Here is a 26,016-nt window from a genome sequence, read left to right as displayed (position 1 = left end):
AAACGCACTAGCCCATGGGGTGAAAGCTCTGTAGGCACCAGTTGGACTTCTCCGTGATCAATAAGTTGTACCAGTGCTGTCTTCAGCAATGGAGCCTTGCCATCTGTTTGTGAAGGGCAACCAATGCTTTTGGCAGCAGCCTGGGTTGTTTGGGGATTCCCATGGGACTCCTTTAGCTAACAACTCTTCATTAAATGTAACCCAATCCTGGTACTGGAAGCTTCATTTGGTGACAAGAGATGACCAGTTGGAACTCAGTCTTCCCCATTATTTGGCAATTTCATTTAGATAGCCTTCATGTATATTTGGAAGCTTCTACTGTATTTGGTTTTCTCACTACCACTCAAATGACCCTTAATTTTAGCTGTCTTTCCCCATACCTCCTCCGTTTCCTCATCTCGTCCCCCACTCCACTTGGTTCCCCCATTCCAGCCCCCAGACATCCATAACTATCTATTCTATTTCCCTTTCCTATCTATCTGTAGCCCACACTCTCTTACTCTCTACCTAATCTCTGTGGTTCTAAGGATTATCGCTTGGTTATCATTGACTTACCAGCTAATACACACATATAATTGAATACATATCATATTTGTCTTTCTGGATCTGGGATACGTCACTCGGGATGATTTTTTTTCAAGTTCCATTCATTTACCTGTGAATTTCATGATGTCATTTTTTTAAGGCTGAGTTCATTGTATGCATATACCACATTTTCTTTATCCGTTCTTCTGTTGAGGGGCATCTAAGTTGTTCTTAATTTTTGTCTACTATGAATAAAGCAGCAATGTCTCTGTGGCAGAATGAAATGTTTTTTGGGTATATACAGAGTGGTATAGCTGGATCTTGGGGTATACTGATTTCCATCTTCCCAAGGACTCATCGCACTGATTTCCATAGAGGCTGTACAAGTTTGCACTCCCACCAGTAGTAGAGGAGCGTTTCCCTTGTTCCACAGCCTCATCAGCATGGGCTGTCATTTGTGTTTTCTATCTTAGCTATTCTGACAGGTGTAAGATGGAATCTCAAACTAGTTTTGATATGTATTTCCCTGATGGTTAAGGATGTTGAACATTTTTTAAAGCGTTTCTCCACTATTTGAGTTTCCTGTTTTGAGAATTCTCCGTTTAGATCTGTACCCCTTCCCCCATTTTCGTTGTTGATGTTGTTTGGGTTTGGTATGGTTTGGTTTTTGGAGACAGGGTTTCTCTGTGTAGTCCTGACTGTCCTGAAACTCACTCTGTAGACCAGGCTGGCCTGGAACTCACAAAGATCCTCCTGATTCTGCCTCACAAGTACTGGGATTAAAGGCATGTGTCACCATACTGGTCATGTACCCCATTTTAAATTTATTTTCATATATCTAGGTTTTTTTGTTTTTGTTTGTTTGTTTTGTTCTTTTTGTGTCTTTGACCTGGGTTTCTTCTCTTCTATTCCTATTAGATTTCCTGGATGTTTTGTACCAGGAGTTATTTGAGATTTAGATTTAACATTTCTTTGACCAACATATCCATTTCTTCTTCTTTGTCTTCAATGCCTGAGATTCTACGTTTCATTTCTTGTACTCTGTGGGTGAGGCTTGCCTCTGAGGTTCCTGCTTGAGTTTCTAAATGTTCCATTTCTGGATTTTCCTCAGTTTGGGTTTCCTTTATTGATCTTCCTTCCATTTTCAGGTCTTATTCATTTCCTTCCACTGTTTGCTGACATTTTCATAGATTTCTTTAAGGGATTTCTTTATTCCTCTTTAAGGACCACTGTTATATCATAAAGGCTATTTTAAGGCCTTTGTCTTGCATTGTAGCTATGTTGGAATACTCAGAGCCTGCTGTGGTAGGATTGCTGGACTCTAGTGAAGGCACACTGTCCTGACTGTTATTGTGTTTTTACTTCTGTGTCTGCACATATCTAGGATTGGGAAGACTGTAACTCTGGGTGCTGTTATCTGGACTTGTCTTTGTTGGGTGGTTGTTTTGTTCCTTGGTTTCTGCTGTCCTTTCTGGTTCTGAGGAAAATGTGGTGACTGTGTGATGCCTGGTAAGAAATCCTTCTGGGATGCTGATAGGTGTGGCCACTGGGGTTCCAGATAAAATGTGTCTCTGGGTATTGGGAGCTGACACCTAGGAATGGGGATGGGATAAGAGGTGCTGATAGGATTCCCAGGAGGGAGAGAGGCAGGTGTTCCGCCAGGATCAGCTTAGTCCCCTGGGAATGGGAGCAGAGAATGAGGAGAGGCCACAGAGGAAGGTCTGCTACTGATCTGGGGCTGGGACTGAGGACTGGACTTGGAAGAACAGAGAGGTGGGAAATGGAAAACGAACTTGGAGGAGTGATAGAAGGAAAATGGACTCTGAGGGAGTGGGAGAGGAAGATCTCCAGATGGCCTACCTGCTTCCCTGGTCAGAGTGTCCTGCGAATTCCCAGGGAATGCCTGCTGGAGTTGGGGCTGGGATAAAGCAATGAGTTGTGGGGGAGGTTAGGAGAGGATGATCCATGCGACCCACTGGAGATGGGGGCAGGAGGAGAGGGGAGAGAGGCTTCAGCAGATGGTCTGCCCCAGAGCTGGAGGGGAGACTGTGGATTGAATTTAGAGGCACAGAGGGAGAGGTGAAGATCTGCAGTTAGCCTGACTGCTTCGCTGGTCCGAGAGGAAAGATGATGTCTTCATTGAGGATGTGTCTGTGACATATTAGTACAAGTGGATAGTCCAGCGGAGGTGGCACAGAATCTCTGTTTTCACAGTCCCTACTCACAGTACCCGTAGTGTGGCACACGCGATGGGAAATGCCATTGAAGGCCGTCAAAGAGTTTCTGTTTTCTGTCACTGGTGTGGGTTAATAGAAACAGAAAGATGAATCCTCACGAGTAGAGGTAATGATGAAGGCATCTGGGTGCTGATGGCTTACCCCTGCCCTAGAAAGATTCAGCCAATTGGGGGTTCTCCAGGGCTCAGAGGAGGGTGCAGAACTGGGGAAAGAAGAGAGCACAGAACCGCATAGGAGCCCAAGGATGAAGCAGGAGACAAACACAGGAGGGATGGAAGCAGAGCTGTGGTCAGCATCAGGAAGCTCAAGAAGGACACAGGGAAGCAGAAGGGATGGAGGGCATTTCTAGAACAAGGAATCAGCCGGAAAAGCTCACCATGGCCAAAGCTGTGGAGACAGAAACAGAAAAATAAAAGTAGACTTAATTAGAACCCAAAGTATAAAGTCCCATGAGCCTACCTGACACTAATGAATGATTGGATTAATTAACAACCACAAAAGACAAGTCTCTACAAGTGAGTGTTCTGTATAATTTATGCAGAGCCTCCACCTTTGAGGGAGAACATAAATCATAAATCCCATTCCTATGGTAGGGAACACTGGAAAAGAGAAACTTTACAATCAAGACACCTCTCCAAGCAGGTGTCTGAGGCCATTCGAAAGCATGGCAGGCCATGCTGACAGTGTCTACCCTTGATGTGAAGTGATGAGAAAGGCACTGTCTGCTCTGCCACTCCAGTAACCCCAGGTACTCAAGAGACGGAGGCAGGAAGAGCTAAGTGAAAGACCAGTCTAGGCCACTCAGAAATAAAGTGAAAAGGGGGACCGACTGAAGATGCTTGAAATAGCTCAGCGTTCGAGCATTTATTTGCCAAACAAGCATGAGACTTTAGGATTATTTTCAGAATTAAAAAAAAAAAAGAAATTATCAGAAAAGACTAGGTATGTTCAGGCGATATGACTGTAGGATTTGGGGGAAGGGAGGTGGGGAGGATCTTGGAGGAATGGGGAAGGGAAAATTATTAAAACTTATTGGATGAAATTTTGAATTAAAAACAAATATAAATATGTAAACTTGTAGTAGTTGGAACGTAGTTGGCCCTTATAATCTTATAAGGAGTGGCGCTATTAGGAGGTGTGGCTTTGTTGGAGTAGGTATGGCCTTGTTGGAGGAAGTGTATCATTGTCAGCAGTGGGATTTGAGGTTTCCTATGCTCAGGATACCGCCCAGTATCTCAGTTGACTTCCTGTTGCCTGAGAGATGTGGGATTATCAGCAACTTCTCCAGCACCATGTCTGTCTGCTCAGTGCCATGTTCCACACCATGATGATAATGGGCTGAACCTCTGAACTGTGCGTCACCACCTCCATTAAATGTTTTCCTTTATAAGAGTTGCCATGGTCATGGTGTCTCTTCAGAGCAATAGAAACTCCAACAAAGACAAAACTAAAAAAAAAAAAAAGTACAAGCAAACAATAAAAATCAAGCAAGCAAGCAAGCAAATACATCCTACACTAATGGAGAAAACGTTTGTAGGCCCCAAACAAATCTGATAGGTGTCTAGTACTAAAAATATATAGCTCACAACTCAATAATTCAAGAAACAAATGACCTCATTTAGATGCTATAAAAGCTGTAACTATGGATGTCTACAGAGAACAGACAATAAAAATGATCATTAAAAAATTGTCAAAGTCAACAAACAATGAAAGCCTGAGAGAGACACCATCAAGAGGAGCCAAGCAAACGCAACATGCCACATTGGAAGGAATCTTGGAGCCGCAGAAGAAACTGAGGAAATCTGACAGTCTAAGGGTTTTAGTTGATGGGTTGATGGTAGTTCATAACAGCAACAGATGTGCCACGAGAACAAATGTTAAATATACGTTAAAACCAGGTGAGCGCGGCATAGGAAGTCTAATCTTTTCAATGTTCCCGTGTTTCTCACACTGTTTTAAAAAGCAAGGTTCAGAATGTGGTTGTGCATGCCTGTGATCCTACAAACCACAGACCCAAACTAGAAGCTTGGAGTGGAGTAAGAGGGCCACTGTAGCCCAATCAGATCTTTGCCCTTGACTTCCAAGGGTTAAAAGACTCGGGAGATGCTGACACAGGAGAAAATGACAGGAGGAAAGTTGCCAGGCTCAGTCTGGAATAAGGAGAGATCCAGGGATCTTGAGTGATAGGGCTCAGAAGTCGGATGAGGTCACGATTTAGAATTTCATGTGACTTCAGGTGATCCTATTTATGGTCTCCATTATATGTGAATGGAACTATTCTATTTAAATGAAGACCAAGCACAAACTATGCTAATACAGGAAACCACCTGGAATCCAGTGTCTCCAAAGCAGCAGAGGGCCAACAGTGACCAAGGTTGTGACCTCCAGTGACTTCCTTCACTCCCAAGGACACCTCATCCTCACAAACATTTTATAACCTCAGGAAAGAGGATAGTCTCCACACATATAATGGTATTTAAAAGTTTCAGTCCTTCAAAGCAGAGGTTCAAACCGTTTGGTCTTTTGGCATTTTTGGTTCAATGATTAGAGAACAAATTCAAGCCCTTTTGAATTGCCGAGAGAGTAAAAATCAGCTAGCGCCCCAGCCCTCTATATCCAGTTAGTCTGTCCAGCCTCAGAACACACCTTGATTCTCTGGGGTAATTTCACACTGGAGAGAATGCTGGCTCCAGTTCCCGGGTGACAGCTTGCTTCCTCTAGGTGCTCCACCCCATGCACGTTCACAGTAACTCTGAAACAGAGACTAGGGGCAGGCACTATTGCTATTGCTTGAGCTTTGAGTCCACCTGCCTAGAATAAGGGTCACTGTGAGTGTGCAACGTTGTATTCTGTAGTGTACGTGCATGCATACACTTGGGTGTGTGCACACGTGTGTGCATGTGTGAGGAGGCCAGAGGTCAATCAATGTTGAACTCTTTCCCCTATCTTTCTCCACCTCATTATTTGATACTTGTATTTTGGGTCTTTCACTAAACTGGACACACAGATTTGGCTAGACGGGCTGGCCAGGAAACTTCCGGGAATCCTCCTTTCTCTCCCTTTGAGGAAATGTTAGGGTTCCTGCTGTGATACATGGGGCTCTGCTTTTTGTTTTTCTTTGTTTGCTTGTTATTTTTATTTTTTTGAGACAAGCTATCTCTGTGTAGCAGCCCTGGCTGTCTGGAACTTGCTCCGTGGACCAGGCTGACCTCGAACTCACAGAGATCCGCCTGCCTCTGTCTCCCCCGTACGAGGATTAAAGGCATGCGCCCCACCGTCTGTCTGGGCCCTGATTTTACTTGGGTGTTGGGGACCCAAACTTAGACTCTCATGCTTGTGCAGCAAGTATTTTCCTGACTGAGCCATCTCCCCAGCCCCTCCCTCGTTTCCCTTTTCAGAATAAGGGTTATTTCTGGCAGCTTCCCTTTTATCCACAGCAGAGTCCAGCACCCACTCTTGAAGGGGAACAGGCATCGCCCCCACCAGGATCATACTGAGGCCACATGAAATTCTAAATCATAACCTCATCTGACTTCTGTTGCTCAGGGTCTCCGGATCTCTGCTGATTCTAGATGCTCCTTATTCCAAGCTGAGGCCAGCAAGCCAGCAACGTTGTCTTCTGGGAGGGCAGGTGCAGGGCGCCCACACCTCGCTCCGCTCCGTCATTTCTTCGATGTCAGCAAGTCCCAAGTCTCACCAATGGAAGTCAAGGGGAAAGATCTGATTTGGTTACAGCTGGCTTACTGGCACTGCTTCCTGGTGTGCACAGCAGATCTGAGCTCTGATAAGCGTGTGAAACCTCACTTTGGGGCCTGGGGGTGGGGTAGATGCTGTCTTTTGTTTTGGTGAGGAAGGTGGGCCGTGGTTTTGAAGTGAGGAATATTCAGGTTCATGGTTTGGCTCCAAAGAAACACGAAGCCAGAGAAAAACTCGACTACGGGCAATTAGAAGAGATAACCTTCTTCTATACCAAGAAAACCTGAGTTTGAGCTCCGGTTCCCGGGAAGCTAGAACCCGCCTACCCTGCGGCAGACCCTCCCCCACCTCCTCTTCCTTCCTCTTTTTCTTCATCTCCTGTCTCCATCTGCACCCTGTAAAAAAGAAAGGGGGAAGAACGTAGCCAAACCAGCGCCCTTCTCTGCCTCTTATGAACTTTGGGGAAATTCCTCTTTTTTAAAAAGGTTCTAACCCATGAACGTTCTGCCCAGACTCAGTTCCATAAGGGTTATAGGTCCAGGTTCCAGAGATTTCCGGAGTCCAAGAGAGGAGACTCAAGCGCTGGGAACCGCCAACCCGACTGGCTTTGGGTCATGTGTGCCCCATGGTTTACCCTGCTGTTGAGTCAGCCATCCTCAGACCACAGAAAGGTCAGGCCTATCTGCCAAAGTGAAAGTGCTGAATTATATTGAAACTGTCAGGAAAAATAAAATAAAATAAAATAAACCAACCCCACCCCAGATCTCTAAGTATCGTCTCCGAATGGCGTGTTTTTATCTAGAATTACCGTAAAGTCATTTCAGAATGGTTGAGGGCTGCGGTATTCTGAGCAATTTACTCTTCCACTTAATTGCAACTTAACCACACTTACTCCCTGGCCTTCCTCCTTGACCTTGCCTTGCCTCCCCTTGAGGGTCTCCTACGGCCCCTCCCGTTTGCAAGCCTGAACACAAATGTTTCCATGCAAGGCACAATGTGAGGGGCCTGGGATACATTACTGGATGGGAGCAGTCTAGTCATCCAGTCATAAACTTTACCAGAGGAGACAGGCATGCCCTGGTGTCCTAGGCCCCAACTGTGTATTGGGAATAGGGCAGCCAGGTCTGTGTTCAGATTCAGCCTCTCCCATGGCAATTAGCTCCAGGGTCTCTGGTACATTATGACCATGTTATAAGGCATGGAAACTAATTCCTCACAAGACTGTAGGCAAGACTGGAGCTCACACGTGTAAAATTTGAGGAAGGGCAGGAAGTCAGAAGCCTTGACACCTTTCTTGTGCTCCCCGCCCCCAACAACATACACACATACATACATCTTGCCCAAGGATCCCGGCCACATCCAGTCTGTCTCTCCCTCTAGGATGGCATCTTGAACTGCCCCGAGGCCATCTCCTCCTCTGGAGGAAGAGATTCTCACCCATCTGTCCTGCAGGGCAGAGCTCAGTAACTGCCCCTGTTGTGCCCCGTGGCCGTTGTTTAGTGTCCTGGATGACTCCCGGTTACTGCATTACACTTGGGAATGCGAGCTGGTGCCCGCACTGGTGTTGACTGGTCCCGTCAGGTAGTCCTCTGACCACTGTGCCTTGGGGCCCTGGCCTCCTTCCCCAGGCCTAAGCAGCCAGAGCATCCCTGGATCACTCCCCAGCCGTAGTGAGCCTCGTGGCTTATGTTACCTCTCTCCCAACCCTTTCCCCACCGTTGACCGCAGCTTCCTACTCTTGTTCCTGGACCTTTTGTGTCCCAGGCCCTCCTCCAAGGACGGCTAAGTTTCAAAGGACCAAAACTCACAAACCATACCCATGACTTAACTACATTAAATCGAGTTGCTCTTTGTATCTCAAGGGAACCTTAAGACTTCACAGGGCCTTTGGATCTGCTTCCTACACACCGAACCTTCTGGAAGGTAGAGTTAGGTAGACTGACCTCGGTGGTGCTGATCCCGGGGTATCCCGAACACCCCACAAGCTGGGTAACCCTGGTTTCCTTTCCTGTAAAGGGAAGTCTTACACTTAGCCCCATAAAGCTTCAACAAAAGCTAGCTAGCAACTGGTGTGGGAGAATTGTCTGTATTCTGTCAATCATATTTTAATAAAACGCTGATTGGCCAGGCAGGCAGTATAGGCGGGAAAACCAGACAGGAAGTAGAGGTGATGCAATGAGAACAGGAGAATTCTGGGAAGCAGAGAGGTTCCTCTGTCACTCCTGCGCAGACCACCGAAGAGGCAACATGTAACTTGCCCAGCTGAGAAAGGTATGGAGCCATGTGCTAATGTAGATAATGATAATGGATTAATGTAAGTTACAAGGACTAATAAGAAGCCTGACCTAATGGGCCAATCAGTTTCTAACCTTATGGAGTCCTGTGTGTAATTTCTCTTTGGGATTTGCCGGCTGTTGGGGTACCGGGCAGGACAGAAACCCCAACAAGCCAGCCCTCATGCTACAAGCAACTTCATGCAAGTTCAAGGGTTTATCATTTCAAACCTCGCAGTAATGGTTTGATATTTCCGTGAAAACAGCTTGCTTGGGCTTAGCATTTCCACTGGAAGCAGACTGCCATTCCACTCTACAGATGCCTGCAGTCCTGACCCCCAGGGAGCCTTTTCTTTTCTTTTTTAACTTTAAAGACTCCTTAGGGTGCCTAGGCTGGCCTTGAACACACAGAGAGCCACCTCACCTGCCTCTGCCTTCTGAGAATGAGAACTAAAGGCATTCACCACCCTTACACCTGGCACTCCCCCACAGACTTTTTACAATTTTTACTTTATTATTAGTACTTTTGGGGGGCATGTTTTGAGACAGGATCTGACAGCGCATCTCTAACTGCCCTGGAACTCACTATGTAGACTTGGCTAGCCTTAAACTCACAGAGATCCACCTGCCTTTGCTTCTCCCCTGCCCCACCCCCAAGTGCCGGGATTAAAGGCATTTACCACCCAGTGGACTTCTAACTCTCCAGCCAGGCACTACATCTGGTTCCTTCAAGAATCTGGGTCAACCCCAGCCTAGTACTTGGCCAAAGCAAGCCATGGAGTCCATGATGTCCATCTTGTAAGCTACTCGATAGCCATAAGTGATAGCCATAAGTCTCTGAGGGAGGAATGATGGAGACATGGCAGGAGCTACATCCAGTAGGAAGACCCATTTCCTCCCCTCCTTACTTCAGCCATTACCCTTAAGACAGGGCGAAGACAGGCCAGCAAATGCTGGGCAGTCAGTAAAGCCCAAGAAGCTTCTGGAAGCTTCGGGTGGCTTCCCTGTTCAATGAGTTGAATGAACTAGAATATGGCCAAGCAGAAGGACCAACAAGCCATCAAGATCAACCCCCACTGCTTGATCCTCTCTCATTATCTCCCCCACTGTGTCTCCAAGAGGCCCAGGCAAGTGTAGTACTAATTTCTAGAGACCATTTGGGATGAATGAGAGGGTTATTCTGTTAACCATTCATCCCTTCTTTAAGCATTCATTAATCAAATATCAAGTCTCAAGTGTACTAGATGCTGAAAAGGCAAAACGCAGGCCGTTAAAGAAGTCTGAAATTCCAGAAGAGCAATGAAGGAAGTAGACGATGATAACCCAGTGTGCCAGGACACAGGAAGTCAGCGACTGAGAATGCACAGGGCGGATGGCAATGAGTGTGCAGGGTGACAGAACTCTGGAAGGATTCACCTTCTTGAGTGGCAAGCCAGGAGAGTGAGCGATGGCAAGGACAAAGACAGCTGCACATATATCAAAGAATGGTGGGCTCAGGGGCAGCTAGCAGGGCTCTGGGCATGGCTTTCACATTCCCAGAGTGGAATGGCTTTCAGTCAGATTCAGTGCCTGGAAAGAGAGGTGGGAGATCATGTGAAACCTTTCTCCTGTCGTAGAGCAGGGAAGCCAGGGTCTGGATGCCAAAGGTTGCAGAGCCTTCTCAGCCCTTCATGAGGCAGTCAGACCCGGTCCTGGACACTTGGGATGCACAGCAGTAAGAAAAGAATAAGCATCTCACATGTTCTAGAGACTCTGGGCCCTGCTGTGTGGGAATCCCCATTTGAACTTTCCTGGCTGAAATAAGTGTGCCTTCTCCACGAGACCAAAGATGGTAGACAAGAAGCTGGAGAGATGGCCCAGTGGTTAAGAGTACTTGCTGCTCGTCCAGGGGACCCGGGTTTGATTCCCAGCACCCACATGACAGCTCACAACTGTCTGTAACTCCAGTTCCAGTGGGTCTGACAACCTCTTCTAGCTTTCGCAGGCACCAGGCATGCAAGTGTCATAAAGACAAACATGTAGGAAAAGATTAGTTAGATGGATAGATAGATACATACATACATACATACATACATACATACATACATACATACAACACAGCCATTGCCCCATTAGACATGATAGTGATAGCTCAGAGATCCTTTTAAAAAAAGACTCCCTTATGTAGTCTGAATATTTGTGCCCCTACCCCCTACTCCATCTCCCCAAATTGAAATCCTGACCCCAGAGGTGATACTATTAGGAGCTGACTGAATTATAAGGGTGCAGCCTTCTAAATGAGACCCAAAGGAGCGCTACCCCTCCACCAAGATAAGACCCAGTAAGAATATACCCCCAGAGAGGAGTAGGCAGACACCAATACTGCCGACACCTGGCTCTTCCTGGACTTCTCAGAACTGTGAGAAATAAGATGGTAGTTCTTTAGCCACAGAGTCTGTGTGTTTTTGTAGTGGTGGTGGTTGTTTCGTTGTTTGCTTTTGGTAAGATCTTGCTATGTAATCTGCATTGGCTTCCAACTCGTGATCCTCCTGCCTCAGCTTTTCAAGTGCTATGATATGAACACACGCACACACGTGCGTGCACACACAGACATGTTCTAGCCTGTGGGACTTCATTACAGCAGTCTGGAGTAGCTGAGGCAGTCCCTAAATGCCCTTACAAAGCTTAGCAGGACGTCCCTTAAGGACTTTCAGACTCAAAGCCCTCGCAGTGGTGACAGCCAGACCCCAGTATGACTCTTAGCCATGGTGGCCACCCTTTACTAGCACTGTTCTTGCCAAGCAGACAGACACTCTTGCTTAGCATGGAGGTTGACATCTATGTAGCATTACTACAATTTGCAGAAAGTTTCTTGTCTACGGCTTTTTTTTTTTTTCGGTTTTTGACCGGGTTCCCTGTAGCCTGCTGGCATTTCTTCCCAAGTGCAGGGACTTGGATGTTGTAGGCCGCCATACCAATCTTACACTCTTAGTTAGACACAAGACTAAGCAAATTATTCCTTATACACACTCTCTTTCTTTTGAATTCATGATGGTTGTGGTCATCCAAAGTGCAATTTTTTATGCAAATGCATCTCACAGAACAGACAGCACAGAATTCTTTCTAATACTGTCTTGCTTTTAATTTTTTGACATTTACATTATTTGGTGAGTGAGTGTGTGTGTGCGCGCACATGGACATGTGAGTACCATGGCACTTGTGGGGCGATCAGAGGACACCTTTTGCAACATGGGGGCTCCAACAACTCCAGTTGTCCCCAGGTTGGTGTGGTGGTGGCTCTCACTTACAATCCCAGCACAGCTGAAGCTGAAGCAGGAGGATCACCATGGAGTCAAGGTGAGCCTGTGCTACAGTGACTTCAAGACAGTCTGAACTATGGAATAAGTCTCCCCTCCTCTCAAAAGAAAAGTATTAACAAATTGTCAGCTCCTTTACTCAATCAGTGATCTTTCTGTCCCACTTCTTGGTTCAATATGCTACAAGAGTTAGTTGGTTTAAAAGTAGAATACATTATGTATACTAATTCATTTATAGGTCCACGTATCAGTTGCATTAATTTCTGAGGCCCCGGACAAAATGAAAACATATGGGGTTCCTTGTTTGAAACACAAGCATTTTCTAGACAGCACCACTAAACCAGAGATTAAGGCCACCTTCTTGCACATGAGTCCCTGCTGGCTACACGGCTCACCTGCCCCCCAAAGCTGCCTCTGCACCCAGCAAATCACCTGCCGAGTCCTGGGAAGACAATAGCCAGGCGAACAGACGTGGTCTGTACACTCCCTCTGCGAGTTACAGGAGAAAAGTGGACTGAGAACAGTCAGTCTCTCTGACATTTGATGGCAACTGAGATAGGTCCTGGGTCGTCCAGGAGCCACCTTATCTCCGAGTTCAACAGGGACTTGCCTAAGGCAATGACCTAGAAGCCTAGGGACTGAGGCAGACCTGGCAGACGCAGCTTAGGAGAGAAAGTACTTTAGGCCCAAGGAAGACAAAGCACAGAGGTTGGAGAGGAGCCTGCAGCTGGTGATTCTGAAGAAACCCCAAGGATCAAGCCTGGCTGCTGCCCAAAAGAGCCATGGTAGGGGCAGCTAAGGAAAGACAGAGAGGGAGATTAGGGCCAGCCTTGAAGTAGGAAGGTTGAATTTTATCCTAAAGACAGCTAAAAGCTCTTAATGGGTTTCTTGGCCCCCTCCCAGCTACATAGTGAGCCAGGATGGGTATCAACAGCTTTATCAGAGGAGGAAAACCAAGCTACCCTTCCTGGTTCCCGATGAAGGATAGAAGAAAACATAGCAAAAATGGCGCGTGCCGTAGCCCAGAGAGGAAGTCCTGCCACGCTGAGCCCTTCAGTCTTTTGGGGGCCATGGACCCTGGCACGCTGAACCATTACTCCACGCCCTGAGCAGCAGACCAGGGAAACGCTAGAGAGACAAGGCCTCGTGCCACTGCCAAGATCACCAGTACAGCATCCGCAACAGGGCATCACACACATGGTATGTGGCAGATAGCTGTTCTCCAGGAAGCCCGTAGAGCCTATTCTGCACCATCATGCCTACCGGGAATCCTGTGTTTGCAGCTTGCCTTTCCTACCAGATAACAAGTGGTCTGAGGATTAGAACCAGGTCTTATTTGCTTTTTAATTCTAGTTCCTCACAGGTGGTTTGAATACTGTTCTCCAAAGCTCGTGTTGTAGAAAATCTTGAAATTCATATGGTAATGATATTTGGGGAGTGAAGCTCTTGGGAAGAAATTGGACTTATATGAAATCACAGGGGTAGGGCCTCTGTGTTGGGATTAATGGATTTATAAGAAGATGAAGAACCCTGTGCATCCTAGCTTCTGGTATGTGTTTCTGTTGGGACAACAAAAAAGACCTCTCCAGATGCATGCAACTTTCAGCCTTGGACTGCTCACCTCCACTGAAAGACTACACTTCCCAGCTTCCCTTGCAGACTAGGAATGTCTTTCTCGTCCCTGTAAGGGCTGCAACCTGTTTATTTCCTCTGTAGGCAATTTGACTTTCCACACATGTGAGTGAAGAAGATACCCTCTCATCGTGAATAAACATGGTCCTACCTAAGGCCAGACCAAGTCTCTCTTTCCTTCTGCCTACCATCTCTCCACAGCTGCCTTTTAATAATCTAATAACTGTGAGAATTAAATTTCACTTCTGAGTTGCCTGGCCTGGGCTAGTCTGTCACACAGTAGAAACTAAGCCCTCATAAATGTTCTGGTAAATTTAATAAATTATCCCACCTAGAGTTGTACCCAGGACACACTACACATGGCCATCTGTGGAAGGGAGGCTTAATTTACAGCAACCACAGAAAATTTCTATAAAGACAAAAATGTTTGACTTCCATGCTGGTGGCCCTAAAATATATTTTAAAATATATTTTTTTAAATATATTTTATTTTTTTTTTCTACTTTTTTCCACTCCTTTTTCTAGCTTGAAATTTTGCTGGAAATGATCAAAGCCTCTGTCCGTTTGATTGTAATATGCTTCACAAACCGGGCTTCGTGTTTTGGCTTTCATCTCCCACAGGGCGTGACAGACAGTAAGTGGCTCTTTATCCCGGGACTGTATAGGCCACACCTACACACACACCAACTTGTGCATATATCTGTGCCATAATAGGGTTTTCACAGGCACGGATTCAGTAGTTTGTTTAAGGGTTCAATAGAAGTACAGACAGAACACACCTAACCGTGTACACGGTGCCTATCAAGGCGAATGGGTGTGTAGTCATCAGACATCCAAACCCTCAAAGGAGGCTGGCGATGACCCTCTGGAAAAGCTCACTGAGAACAGCGCCCCCGAAGGAATCGGCACGGACTGCTGCCCATCTCCACACCAGATGGAAAAGAGAAATGGTTTAGAGAAAACGCTCTAACTGTAAAGTTAATTCAGAGAGAAAACGTACCAGACGTGAGTCTCAAGGAGTTTGGCTTCATGGTGTGGCACCTGAGAAACAGCTGGACAAACCAAATGGAAGGACTACACGACCCCAACAATATTACCTAGGAGACAGTGAAGGCTATGCGGGAAGCCACTGTAACCCGAGACCCTGCCGCTGAAAATCCCTAGACCTCACTGGGATTTTCCTCAGTACTGTTGAAGGTCAGCGCTTGCACTTGACAGAAGCAGGTGCCATTTTCCCTATGGCCACAGATGGTCTAAAATTCAAACCCCCTCTCGAGTCCTTTCTACTTCTCCTTTGTCCCCAAGGACCCCAAATTCTTCCTTCTGTCCCTTCCAACCTGGTAACTTCCTCCGTGTTTCCATTCCCATGATTTCCTCCAGGCTTTCTGCAGATGCAAACTGTGGAAGCAGGAGTGAGCCACTAGTGAGAACTGGGCCGACCACACGACCCCGGAGTCTCCATTTGTGGCCGTGGATGAATCTGTGGCTTGCACCGTAGGGTGCTCTTATCCTGCCTTCTTTCCCTGCCCTTGCCGGTCAGCTTGCTTTCATTTTCACTGTCACAGTAAACAACAGCACAGCAAACATCCTCGGCGGTAAAGCGCTCTGGCTGAATGATTTCATTTCTTTTGATTTATTTGCTTGCCTTCTGCAAATGAAATTCTTACTGGACAGTGTGGTGACTAGATCTTCGTCAAGGTCCTCCAAGAACCTCATCTGTCTCCTTTCCCCTCATCCTCTGTGGAAGAGAGCTGGAAACAAGAGCTCTGGCAAGAGGCAAGACTCTCTGCTGCTCCATTCCCTAGTGGGCCCCTCTCAGCCCGTGGGCTGCCTCCGTCCTGAGTGTAGGCCTTCCAGCTCCTTCCCGTCACCCTGCCTTTATCTTTTCTCATTATCCTCAGAAACAAAGACACGGGTCATTTTGGCTTAAAGGATTTCCTACTATTCAAACAAGATAGAAAGTACAGGGACTTCTGAAAGTTCAGAGTTGACACCATCTAGAGGTCTGGGTCCAGATCCCCAACTCCTGGGTGGGGTGGCAGAGGGGCAGCATGGCCAGTGTTTGAAACAGGCAATTGTGGGGCATATGTCTCTTTGGACAACCGCAGCTCACTGGACTGCTTGACCAATATATCACTGTCAAACCCACTGAGGAGGCTTCAGGGATCCCACGGATATATAGACTTCTGTCTTGTCACTGGAAAGTAGGAGTCACAGTTACATTGTTTGTGCTTGGGGACTGAGACAAAAGAATTGTGAGTTCAAGGCCAAAGTGGGTTACATAGTGAATTCCAGACCAGCTTGGCTATAAGACAAGACAAACAAAACCTTGCTAGAAAAGAGACACAAGCCAGGCAGTGATGGTACATGACTTTAATCCCAGTACTTGGTTAGGGTTAGGAAGCAGAAGCAGGCAAATCTCTGAGTTTGAAGTCAGTCTGGTCTACATAAAGTGAGTTCCAGGTCAGACAAAGCTGCACAGGGTGGGAGGGGTGGGGAGAAGAAAGAAAAGAGGAACAGATTTATCTGATAGTGAGTCCCACAACTATTGACCAATCCCATCCAGCCTTTAAGATTGGACAATGTCACAAATAGATAGCACTGAAGAGCCATGGCATGGGACCCTAAACACAGCGATACCTGAGCAAAAAAGAATCAAGAACTAGAACACTCGGTCACTAGGTCATCTGACACAAGCTAAAGAGCCTTCTACAACTGAGGAAGCCCGAATAGGATAAAAAGAACACTAGGCAGGCAGCAAGGACCCATGGCAGCTACTCTTAAAAGCAAACCAGCCTGCCGCAGCCATGGGCTCAGAGAGGCCCCAGTCAAAGCAAAGGTCAAGACACTTTCAGGATCATCTTTCCCATAGGAACAGTCCCGTGGGGAACTAGACTGCTCTGGTGACTCATGCATGGCAATAGAGCTGAGATAGAACCCTGATCGAGCCAACCCTGAAATCACAGGCCTCCGGGATTTTCAACTTTATTGTACTGGTTTTCTCTATGGCTGGGGTGTAGAGCCCTGTGGCATGCGCTCTATGAGGATCCTAGATGATGAGCTAGTTTAGAGAATTTCTATCTTACTGAGAAGAATGTCTCAAAAAGTCCCCTCTTTCATAACCTGTGCAGACTGAGCATCGGTTGCTGTGCCTGCCAGCGCTGTAGCAGGAGCAGGGAGGGAGGGTGAGGGGAACTCAGCTGTCGACTACGGCTTGATCAAGTCATCAAAGCTTTGCTGTTGTCAGCTTCCTTATTTATAAAAGGAGAATGCTAGAAAGGATAAGTCATTTTTAAACCTCATTTTGAGTAGGCGAGTGGCTTTTAAACTTCACTTGACAGCACGGATCTTCCTCGTCTTTTTGTTAGAGGAGCAATGAGTTCAACAGAGAAGCCAGATAAAGGTAGGGACGCTCGGCTTAGACAGGGGTGGGGGGCTACATCACCACTTAGCCTTGCTACATCCTCCCATGGCGATCTTAAAGCACCTCCGGGGAGACTGGGGCGTCTGGAAAGAGACTGAGATTCTTGGTTAGAGGTTCCCTGCCAGCTCAGATTTTAGGAAGTGCTGTATGTAAGGTCCTTGCTCCAAAGTGCCCTCAACTACAGGACAGAGACAGCAAGCTGGAATTCACCTGTAAACTTATCTATGATAGCTGCTTTTCAGCCTGCTGAAGAAATAAAAAAGATATTAGCAGTCTTACCCAGTGGTAAATCTTGAATGCAGCAATGCCTAAGAGGCCACAGGTACAACAGAGGTATGCGGGCTATAGAGGTAACCAGTCACTGTCTGATTGGATCTGAGGCTTGCTCCACAAGAGAGAGTTCATGCCTGTACTATAAACCTGGCGAGAAGCCCATGACTCTCTGGAGGTCATAAGCCCTAGGAAGGAACCGATTTCTCTTGTTTTGATAAATGGACATGTTGTCAAACTGCTGTCTAAATATTTTTATTTCTACCCACAGATTAGGATGGCTCCACCCGGGCCAGAAGAGCTTCTTTCTGCAGTGGGTAGAAATTAATACAGAGATTCGTAACTGGTCAAAGAGCTGAGGAAAAGAGCTGAGAAAATGCTCAGCCCTAAATGGGACAGCCATATCAACCGCCCGCGTGCACACACACACACACACACACACACGCACACACACACACACACACCCCACATGGGTCTCAGGGAACTTCAGGGAAAAGGAAGGAGAAAGAAAGTAAGGGCTGGAGCCTGAGGAAGATGCTGTGAAATGCGGTCTTCTGGGCATTGTCAAGGCTGATGCACAGACGGACTCACTGTGGCTATGGTCATCTGCCCAAAACCCACACAAGGTCAAGTCAGCAGGGTCAGTCAACATTCCAATGCAAAGCACTCAGTAACTGGCCTAGTGTGTGTGAAGGGGACCGGGTGGAGGAGAGCCAAGGAAAAGAAAGTGAGAGAGGACATAAAGAATTTTTAACATCAAAACATCACCTTGGACTTCAGAACATGTGGAACAAGATTCTTTTCTTGGAATATTTTTAAAGTTATGTAAAGCTCCTGGTAACCACATTTCAGTATTTCTAGGATATGCAGCAAAAATCATACTATTTGGTTATTTCCATGATGTGGGATTCCCCTCTGTATGTTATAAGTATGTTTTATTACCATTGGTTAATAAAGAAGCTGTTTCAGCCTATAGCAGGGAAGAATATAGTCAGGCTGGAAGAGATGTCGAGAGAGTAGGCAGAGTCAAGGAGATGACATGAAGCTGCCAGAGGAGAAAGACACCAGGGAACCTTACCAGTAAACCACCAGACTCATGGTAAAATGCAATATAAGGAAATGGATTAATTTAAGATATAAGAGCTAGCTAGCCATATGCTTACGTGATTGGTCAAGCAGTGTCATAATTAATATAGCTTCTGTGTGATTATTTCAGGTCTTGGTGACTGGGGACAAACAAACAGGCTCTGCCTACGGTTCCAGGCCTCACATCTACCCAAGTTAGTCCTGGAAGGCAGAAGTACTTTTAGGAAGAGAAGTCTGAAGCCCATATATCTCTGAAATTTTCTGTGAGTAATTATCTTAGTTACTTTCTTATTGCTATGAAAAAAATACGATGATCAAAATGCTTATAGGAGAAAGCATTTAATTAGGGGCTGGCCTACAGCTTCACAGGGTGAGTCCATGACCATCATGGTGAGAAGTATGGTGGCAGGTAGACAGCTGTGGTGTTGGAATGTTAGCTAAGAGCTTATACCTGATCCACAGGCAAAAGGCAGAGAGAGGGAGGGAGGGAGAGAGAGAGAGAGAAAGACTGGGCCTAGGTCTGGGCTTGGGCATGGGCTTTTGAAACTTCAAAGCCTCCTCCAACAAGGCCACATCCTAATCCTTCCCCCAAACAACTAGGGACCAACATTCAAATATGAGCCTATGGAGGCCATCTTCACTTCACCCTCCTCATTCTACTCCTTGGCCCTTATAGACATACAACCATATCATACTGCAAAATGCATTCAGCCCAGATCTTTGAGTCTCCATATTCTTTTCCAGACTCAATACTGTTTAAAAGTTCAAGTCTCTCCTAAGACTCAAGACAATCTCTTAATTTGTAACCTGTAAAACCAAATTCAAAACGCAAATTATATGCTTCCAACATACAGTGGCACAGAATACACACTACCATTCCAAAGGGGAAGGAAAGGGATAGAGTAATGAAATACTGGACCAAAGCAAGACTGAAACTCAACAGGGCAAACTCCAATCCAAGAAACATTATGCCTGATATCAAAGACTCTTCAGAACTGCCGCTCCTTCCAGCTCTGTTGACAGCAACACAATTCTTTCTCTTGGGTTGGTTCCACTCCTGTATACAGCTTTCCTTGGCAGATATTCCATGGTTCTGGCATCTCCAACATTTTGGGTTCTCCCGCAAAATTGAAGCTTCACACAATCGTCCACTCTGGGACTCCATGCTGGTACCACCTCTCCAGACTCAAGTAGGCACTTATTTAAAATACTTGATCAGTCTGTTCAGCAGCTGGGACCCCCCTCCCCATCTTCTGGTTTTCCAAAATGTCCCACACTCCTCTTTTCTTTACCCAAAGCCTACCTCAGTGACACATTGCACTAGGCTTCAGGTCCCTGCATAGACTTGTAGTATGAGCAGGTGCAGTTCAAAGCCAGATCCCCAATGCCCTTGGATTGCCTTTTACAAAAAATCTTTTTAAGTTGTGGCTGTCTGACACCATACGTCCTGAATGCCTGATGTCTCTGTGGCCTCAATATGCTCTTGAAAATCGGACCCAATGGCCACAGGAGGGAACTCTTGAATTTTCCATCCTCCATGACCTTGAAAATCTTTGTGAGCGTGGGGACATGCCAGCATGTCCACGGTTTCTGGGTACTGAGCTCCCAACTTCCTTCAGTAGCCAGTGTCTCACAGTACCGGTCTTGTTGGCTAGGGTCACGGCACCTCCAGATTCCTGCCTATCTGGGGACTAGGATCCTGAAAATTCTGCCCTGACCATACTGCTTGAGATACTGAGATACTGGTCCCTCCCCCACTCCCCCCTGTTATAATCTCCTGGTCTGGTCTGTCACCTGGGTATCCTATCCCTTTAAGAAACAAGCCCTGCCCACTCCCAACCCTCCCTTCTGCCTCCTCTCCACCCTGCTCTCTCTCTTCTGTCCCTCTTTTGAAGAGGTAACTACTACCTCTCTCCCCCATATTCTCCCTGCTTTCTCCTTTCCCTCGTTCTCCCTCCCCCCTTCCCTTTGCCCTCCACAACCCACTAAATAAACTCTATACCCAAGCTCTCTCACTGCCTGATGTATCTGTTTATCTCTCACCCATCTTGGTCTCCCACCCACCAAGAGGACCCTCCAAAGGCCTTCGGTGACATTCCACTGCCTCTCATGAGACCGCTGCCCCTTGTGGAACCAATTCCCCACCACCATATGTTTATAAAAGGTAACACCCCCAGCCCTGCCTACCTACACCTCTCCTATGGGGCCAACATCCTCACATTCCTCTCATTCCTCCCCCATCCACCCCTTCCCCCAGCCACCCTTCCAGGATGAAGGTCAAGGGTCAATTCCCTACCCAATTTCCTCTTCTCCCCTTGCTCCTACCACCTCTCTCCTTCCATGCCACAAAGCACATCTGAGTCCCCTTCTACACGTTGACCTAACCCCACTGAATCCTCCCTGGTCTCTTCTCGTATCCGGTCTTGCCAAACCCCTGCCCTTTTCTGAGGTAGCTGGAGCCAATGGAATTGTTTGAGGCCAAGCTCCCTTCTCTTTTCCGGACTTCTCATGAATAGAAAAGCAATCGAGTTCCATCTCTGCCAATCTTAATGCTTATATCAAAGAGTTTCGTCATCTGTCCCAGGCCTACAATTTGACCTCTGTGTCACCAGGCCTCCACTCTCATTCCCAAAGAGCAAACTCCAGTTCAGGTAACAACTAGACAGTATGCAGACCAGACCCACCTAGGGGAAAATATGATCCCTATGGGTAACATAGCCATGCCAGCAATAAAACCATACTGGGGCTATCAACCAGATCAGAACAGGAGGCAGAGGCAGTAATGGATTAATAAAAAATGCTGCAGGATCCCCAATGGCAGCAGGCAGCAGACATTCTGTAGGTATCCAAGTGGTGGCAACGGGCCATGTGGTGGCAGGTAGGGGGCAGTGGGTCCCGAGAGCAGCCAGTCTCAGGCAGGGATGGCACATGAGACCACGTGTCAGGTCTCCGAATGTGACTGGTCCCTGGCAACATCCCCAGTGGCGAGCCATGTGGCGGCCACGGGTGAGAGACAGATGGATAGGCACACCATGCAGAGTGAGGTTGGATATTTATTTAGTGGTTATGGAAGGGAAGGTAGTGCAGGACAATTGTCTATATCCTGTCAATTATGTTTTAAATAAATGTTGATTGGCCAGTAGCCAGGCAAGAAGTATAGGCAGGACAACCAGACTGTAAATAGAGGGGTGTCAAAGATAACGAAAGAATTCTGGGAAGGAGGAAGCCCATTCCTCCACAGTCCCCTAAACACCAACAAAGGAAGATGTGACCTGTCCTGCTGAAAAGGGTACCGAGCCATGTGGCTAATATATACTAGAATAATGGGCTAATATAAGTTATAAGCGTTAATAAGAACCCTGAGCTAATGGGCCAATAACTTATGTAGATCTCTGTGTGATCTGTGTGATTTTCTTTGGGACCTGGTGGAAGGACAGAAACCAGGCAGGACAGAAACCCCAGTCAACATAAGAAGGGAGAAGGGGAGAAGAACAGAGAGGCAGAGAGAGAGAGAGAGAGAGAGAGAGAGAGAGAGAGAGGAGAAGAGACCGAAGCTGCCTCTCTGAGAGGGAGCTAGAAAAGAATGAGAACTCAGCAGGAAACTGAAGATCAGCCTGCCTCAGTGGATGGAGGAGGCAGTGGGCACGGCTTGTCTCTTAAAGAGACAGAATAATCATTACAAGGACCTCATACCTGCTTTCAGGGTATGGAGATGGACTCAGAAAAAGTTGCTAATTTTGATAAGCTCTGAGAGATTACACAGTTAGCTGATAAGAACCTGACCATTTTTCTAAATCAATTACTAGAGACCACGCATGGTTCAATATACTTGACTTTGACGCAGCCTCCCCAGCAGGAACCACAATCCTAGCTACCCATTTTATTTCTCAGTCAGCGTCAGATATTAGAAAGAAATTTTAAAAAGGCTGAGGATGGTCCCTAAACTCCCATACAGCCGTTGGTGGTTTTTAAAGTTTCCAGTACCCAAGAAGAGACAGCCGAGTCCTCCCGACAGACAAGGCTACAACATAAGTCTACACTTCAAGCCCAAGCCTCAGCAACTGTACTGAGGCCACCGGGGCCCCCACCAGGGAAACTGACCGCATTGGAAATCAGAATGCCCTCGTGTGGCTCACCCTCTAAGGCATGCCATGGAGGTCCAGCCTCACCACACCAGGATATGAGACCCTGCCAACCTTCAGACCTGCCTACTCCACTCTCCCCAGGGGACAGAACGCCTCAAGCAGCTGGTTCCTAGGTCTCTCAGGCCCCAATGGACAGGACCTTTCACCGTGATCCTCACCACCCCTTCTGCTGCCAAGCTCCTGGGACATCTATGTTGGTACCACCTCTAGATCCTGGTCACCTAAAACATGCCATTTCACATTCTGGTCCCTTAATACTCTCCCTTTAAGACAACACAGACATGGGCTGTGGAATCCACTAAGAGGGAAGACAGTAAGGGTCCTCATGCTCTTTCTGCTGTTCTAACAGGTCACGGGCTGGGCAATTTATAAAGAACAAAATGTATACATTTGCTTTACGGTTCTGGGGCTGAGATGCTCAAGAGCACATGATGACCTCGGTCAAGAGCATTGAGCTTTGGTGTTGTGCTGCTCCATGGTGGAAATGCCACGTGGCAAGAGAATAAGAGTGAGGAAAGGCTGAGGAGGAGAGGGGCTTGTGTGGTAGAGGGGGTGGGACCTTATTAGAAGCCCACTCCATAACAATGTCATTCATTAATTTGTGCTGGAGGACATGCTTGATGACCTAACTGACTCTCAACATTTGTTTCTGCCCCCTGAACCTGGTAGGAGGTGTGGGGGGGGCACATTCAGACACAGCAGGGGGCCTTGTTACATCAGCATTTACAGTAAATGTGACGTTCACATCTGTGGTCCTATATCACTCCGATGTCACTGCTTTGGCTGTCTCTGGTCTTCTGCTGGCCAGACCTGAGCCTGCTTCTTCCATCTTCTCTTCACTCTGACATTTCTCAGCTGTCCCAAATCTGTGCCTTACGGTGATAGTTTTCCCACCTGGGACTAACAGAAGGCGAAGCCTGAAAACCAGGGAACGAGGGGCCAACTAGAAGAGAGGGCACCCAGACCCAGAAATGGGCACCCCAGGAAGGGGCTCTGTGTATGGGTTTCCTCCTTGGGAAGGAGGAGAAGCTTGCTGAAAACCCTTGAAATCGCCCTTGGGAGGCTGTCTTCAAAGACCAGCTGAGCAGTCTCCAGGAGTCAGCCGCCCTGGGGAGAAATGCAAATGAGTTTGATGAGCGAAGACTGTGTGAAGAGGTCTAATTATGAGTAACCTATGATCGAACAGGGGATTGACAGACCCACGTTTCAAGCGGCTAAAAATAGCTGTGACAGATGGCAAGGAAACTCGGGAAAAGCTGAGACGTGGCGGAGTCACACCCACCGACAGCAGTGACAATTTCCCAATCAAGCCGATCCCTGAGACCCTGGAGAAGATATAAATACCAGGTTCCCGGAGCCAATCCTGCTCTGGGGGCATCTTTAAAAACAATAAATAAATAAATAAATAAATAAATAAATAAATAAATAAATAAATAAATAAAAGGTGTCTTAGATAGCCCAGGCTAGCCTCCAGCTTGTCAGGAGGTGACCTTGAACTCTGATGCTCCTACTTCTACCTTGCCAGTGCTGGGGATTCCTGCCACTGTCCCACCCTACCTGGCCTGCTGGCTGTCAGTCTCTGCATCCTGGTGTTGCAGTTCTCAGCGTGCACACCCAGGACCACGGCACTAGCTCACCCCTCAAACGCCTGTCATTTGGCACCTGTTATTTCTTTGTGGTGCCTTTAAGGACTAACCACGCCCATTCCCCAGCCACTTCTGACCTCCCTCGTCGCCATCTTCCTCTCTCTCTTTTATTTTGTCTCTTGGTGTGTGTACACGTGTCTCTGTCTCTTTCTCTATGTCTGTCTCCATGTCTCTCTGTCTCCCTCTTTTTAAGTAATAAATGTCTCCCTCTTCTTTAAGTAATAAATGTTTAGCTTTATGTATAGCCTTATGTCCATTTACTCTGCCGTCCACCGCATCCAGCCGCTTGCCGCTTGCCCGGGGAACTTGCACTGCTCTGGCGGGTGCTGGGGCATCCCATCATATCTTTTTAAAGAACAATAGCACCTGCATTTAATGGCAAGTCTGGTTGTTAAGTGTCTGTTCTGGCACACTGTAATATTGACATTTTAAATTAAAATTATGATAATCTTCTCTCTCTCTCTGTTTTTGACAATCTTCTCTTCACAGTAGCCAGTGCTTTTTAATACGCTATCGAGGGCTCATGCAACCAACCACAGTTAAGACAGAAAAACATTAGTTCTTTTCTCCTTCAACTCAGATTCCTGTACTGTTCACCTGGAGGAACCTGATAAAAATATCTGTTTGTCTTGTGTCTTTTGCTGCTAACCCTCTAGTATGACTTTGCCACCAAAAAAAAAGGAAAGAAAAACATAAATTGACATTTTAGTCTTTAAATGTTTTACCAATAGAAATCTAAGCATTAAAGGTGGTTTTTTCTTGATTGAAATACTATCACTGCAAAACTTATCTAGAAACATCTCACCAAGTTTGAACAGCATCAGACGTGGAAAGTAAAGTCGTAGTAGAAACTGCTTAAGGAAAATTATAGAACCTGGTGTTTAAGGCAAGTAGTAATTAATTGTGTAACTGCATAATGATTTAATTGACTAAGTTATTTAAATAATAAAATTAACAAATAGGTGATGATGCAATTAAATGCAATACTAGTGATTAATTACAGTAATTAGTATTTACCAACAGGACAGTATCATTTATTCCTTTTCTGTTTACATAACAACTAGAATGAATGGATTTCCATGTGTGAATGCAGGAATAGAAGGAGTTTTGTAAGGCAATATCTCTCTGCTCTTTGAAGTCTTTCTGTGTTAAAACACAAGGTTATACTTATACTCTGCAAGTATCAGTCCAAGTTTGTTGAAATAGCTCTGTAGATTTCTTATCTTTTGTAGAAGGGTGGGACGCCTTCCTAAACATACGTGGGGTACTGGAACCCCCTCCTTACCTGCACAGAGAGGTGGAATACCCTCGTTCTAACCTGCATGAAGTGGTTAACTCCTTCCTATCTAGCACAGAGGGGTGGAAGCCCTTCTTCAGGGCATGCTCTGTACCAGCTACAGCACTGTTTCCGGCTGTTTCATTTAGGGCTGTGAGAGGTATTTGCACACACTGGAGCACCACACTCTTGGCAGAGCCTGTGTCGAGAATAAGATACACTCCCACAGTTTAAAGTCAAATTTGAAGCAAGCTTTAATTAAATACTGGCCAGGTCCATCTCTGGTTTCCCAGAAAATGACCCCAAGTCGTATTTTATAGGGGTTTAGGAAGGCACAACCCATAATTTGCTACATTTCCCATTAAGGTCCAATCATGGACAAGCATACATCCTGACATACTTCCTGCCTGTGAACCTCCCGCCCACAAGTGATCAGCACACGTGGGGTAGTTGGGCCAGACACGCTTGTTTAGGGGAGTGAAAACCTGTAACTTGATATCGCCCATAAAC

The 26,016-nt window shown here is 46.6% G+C and overlaps 1 long non-coding RNA gene across 1 annotated transcript; it reads right to left on the bottom strand.

Moving 5' to 3' along the window:
* Nucleotides 1-3,278: 3,278 nt before the first annotated feature.
* Nucleotides 3,279-15,177, bottom strand: LOC146893843 (uncharacterized). The gene is made up of 2 exons (XR_015002713.2): nt 14,997-15,177; nt 3,279-4,209 (listed from the first exon to the last, which is right to left on the bottom strand). It is a non-coding gene; the product is annotated as an uncharacterized LOC146893843 (long non-coding RNA).
* Between the last annotated feature and the right edge of the window lie 10,839 nt (nt 15,178-26,016).

This window comes from Myodes glareolus, chromosome 8 (genome assembly GCF_982192425.1).
Source record: "Myodes glareolus chromosome 8, mMyoGla1.1, whole genome shotgun sequence".
Lineage (NCBI taxonomy): Eukaryota > Metazoa > Chordata > Mammalia > Rodentia > Cricetidae > Myodes > Myodes glareolus.
This window is presented reverse-complemented; position numbering and strand designations above follow the sequence as displayed.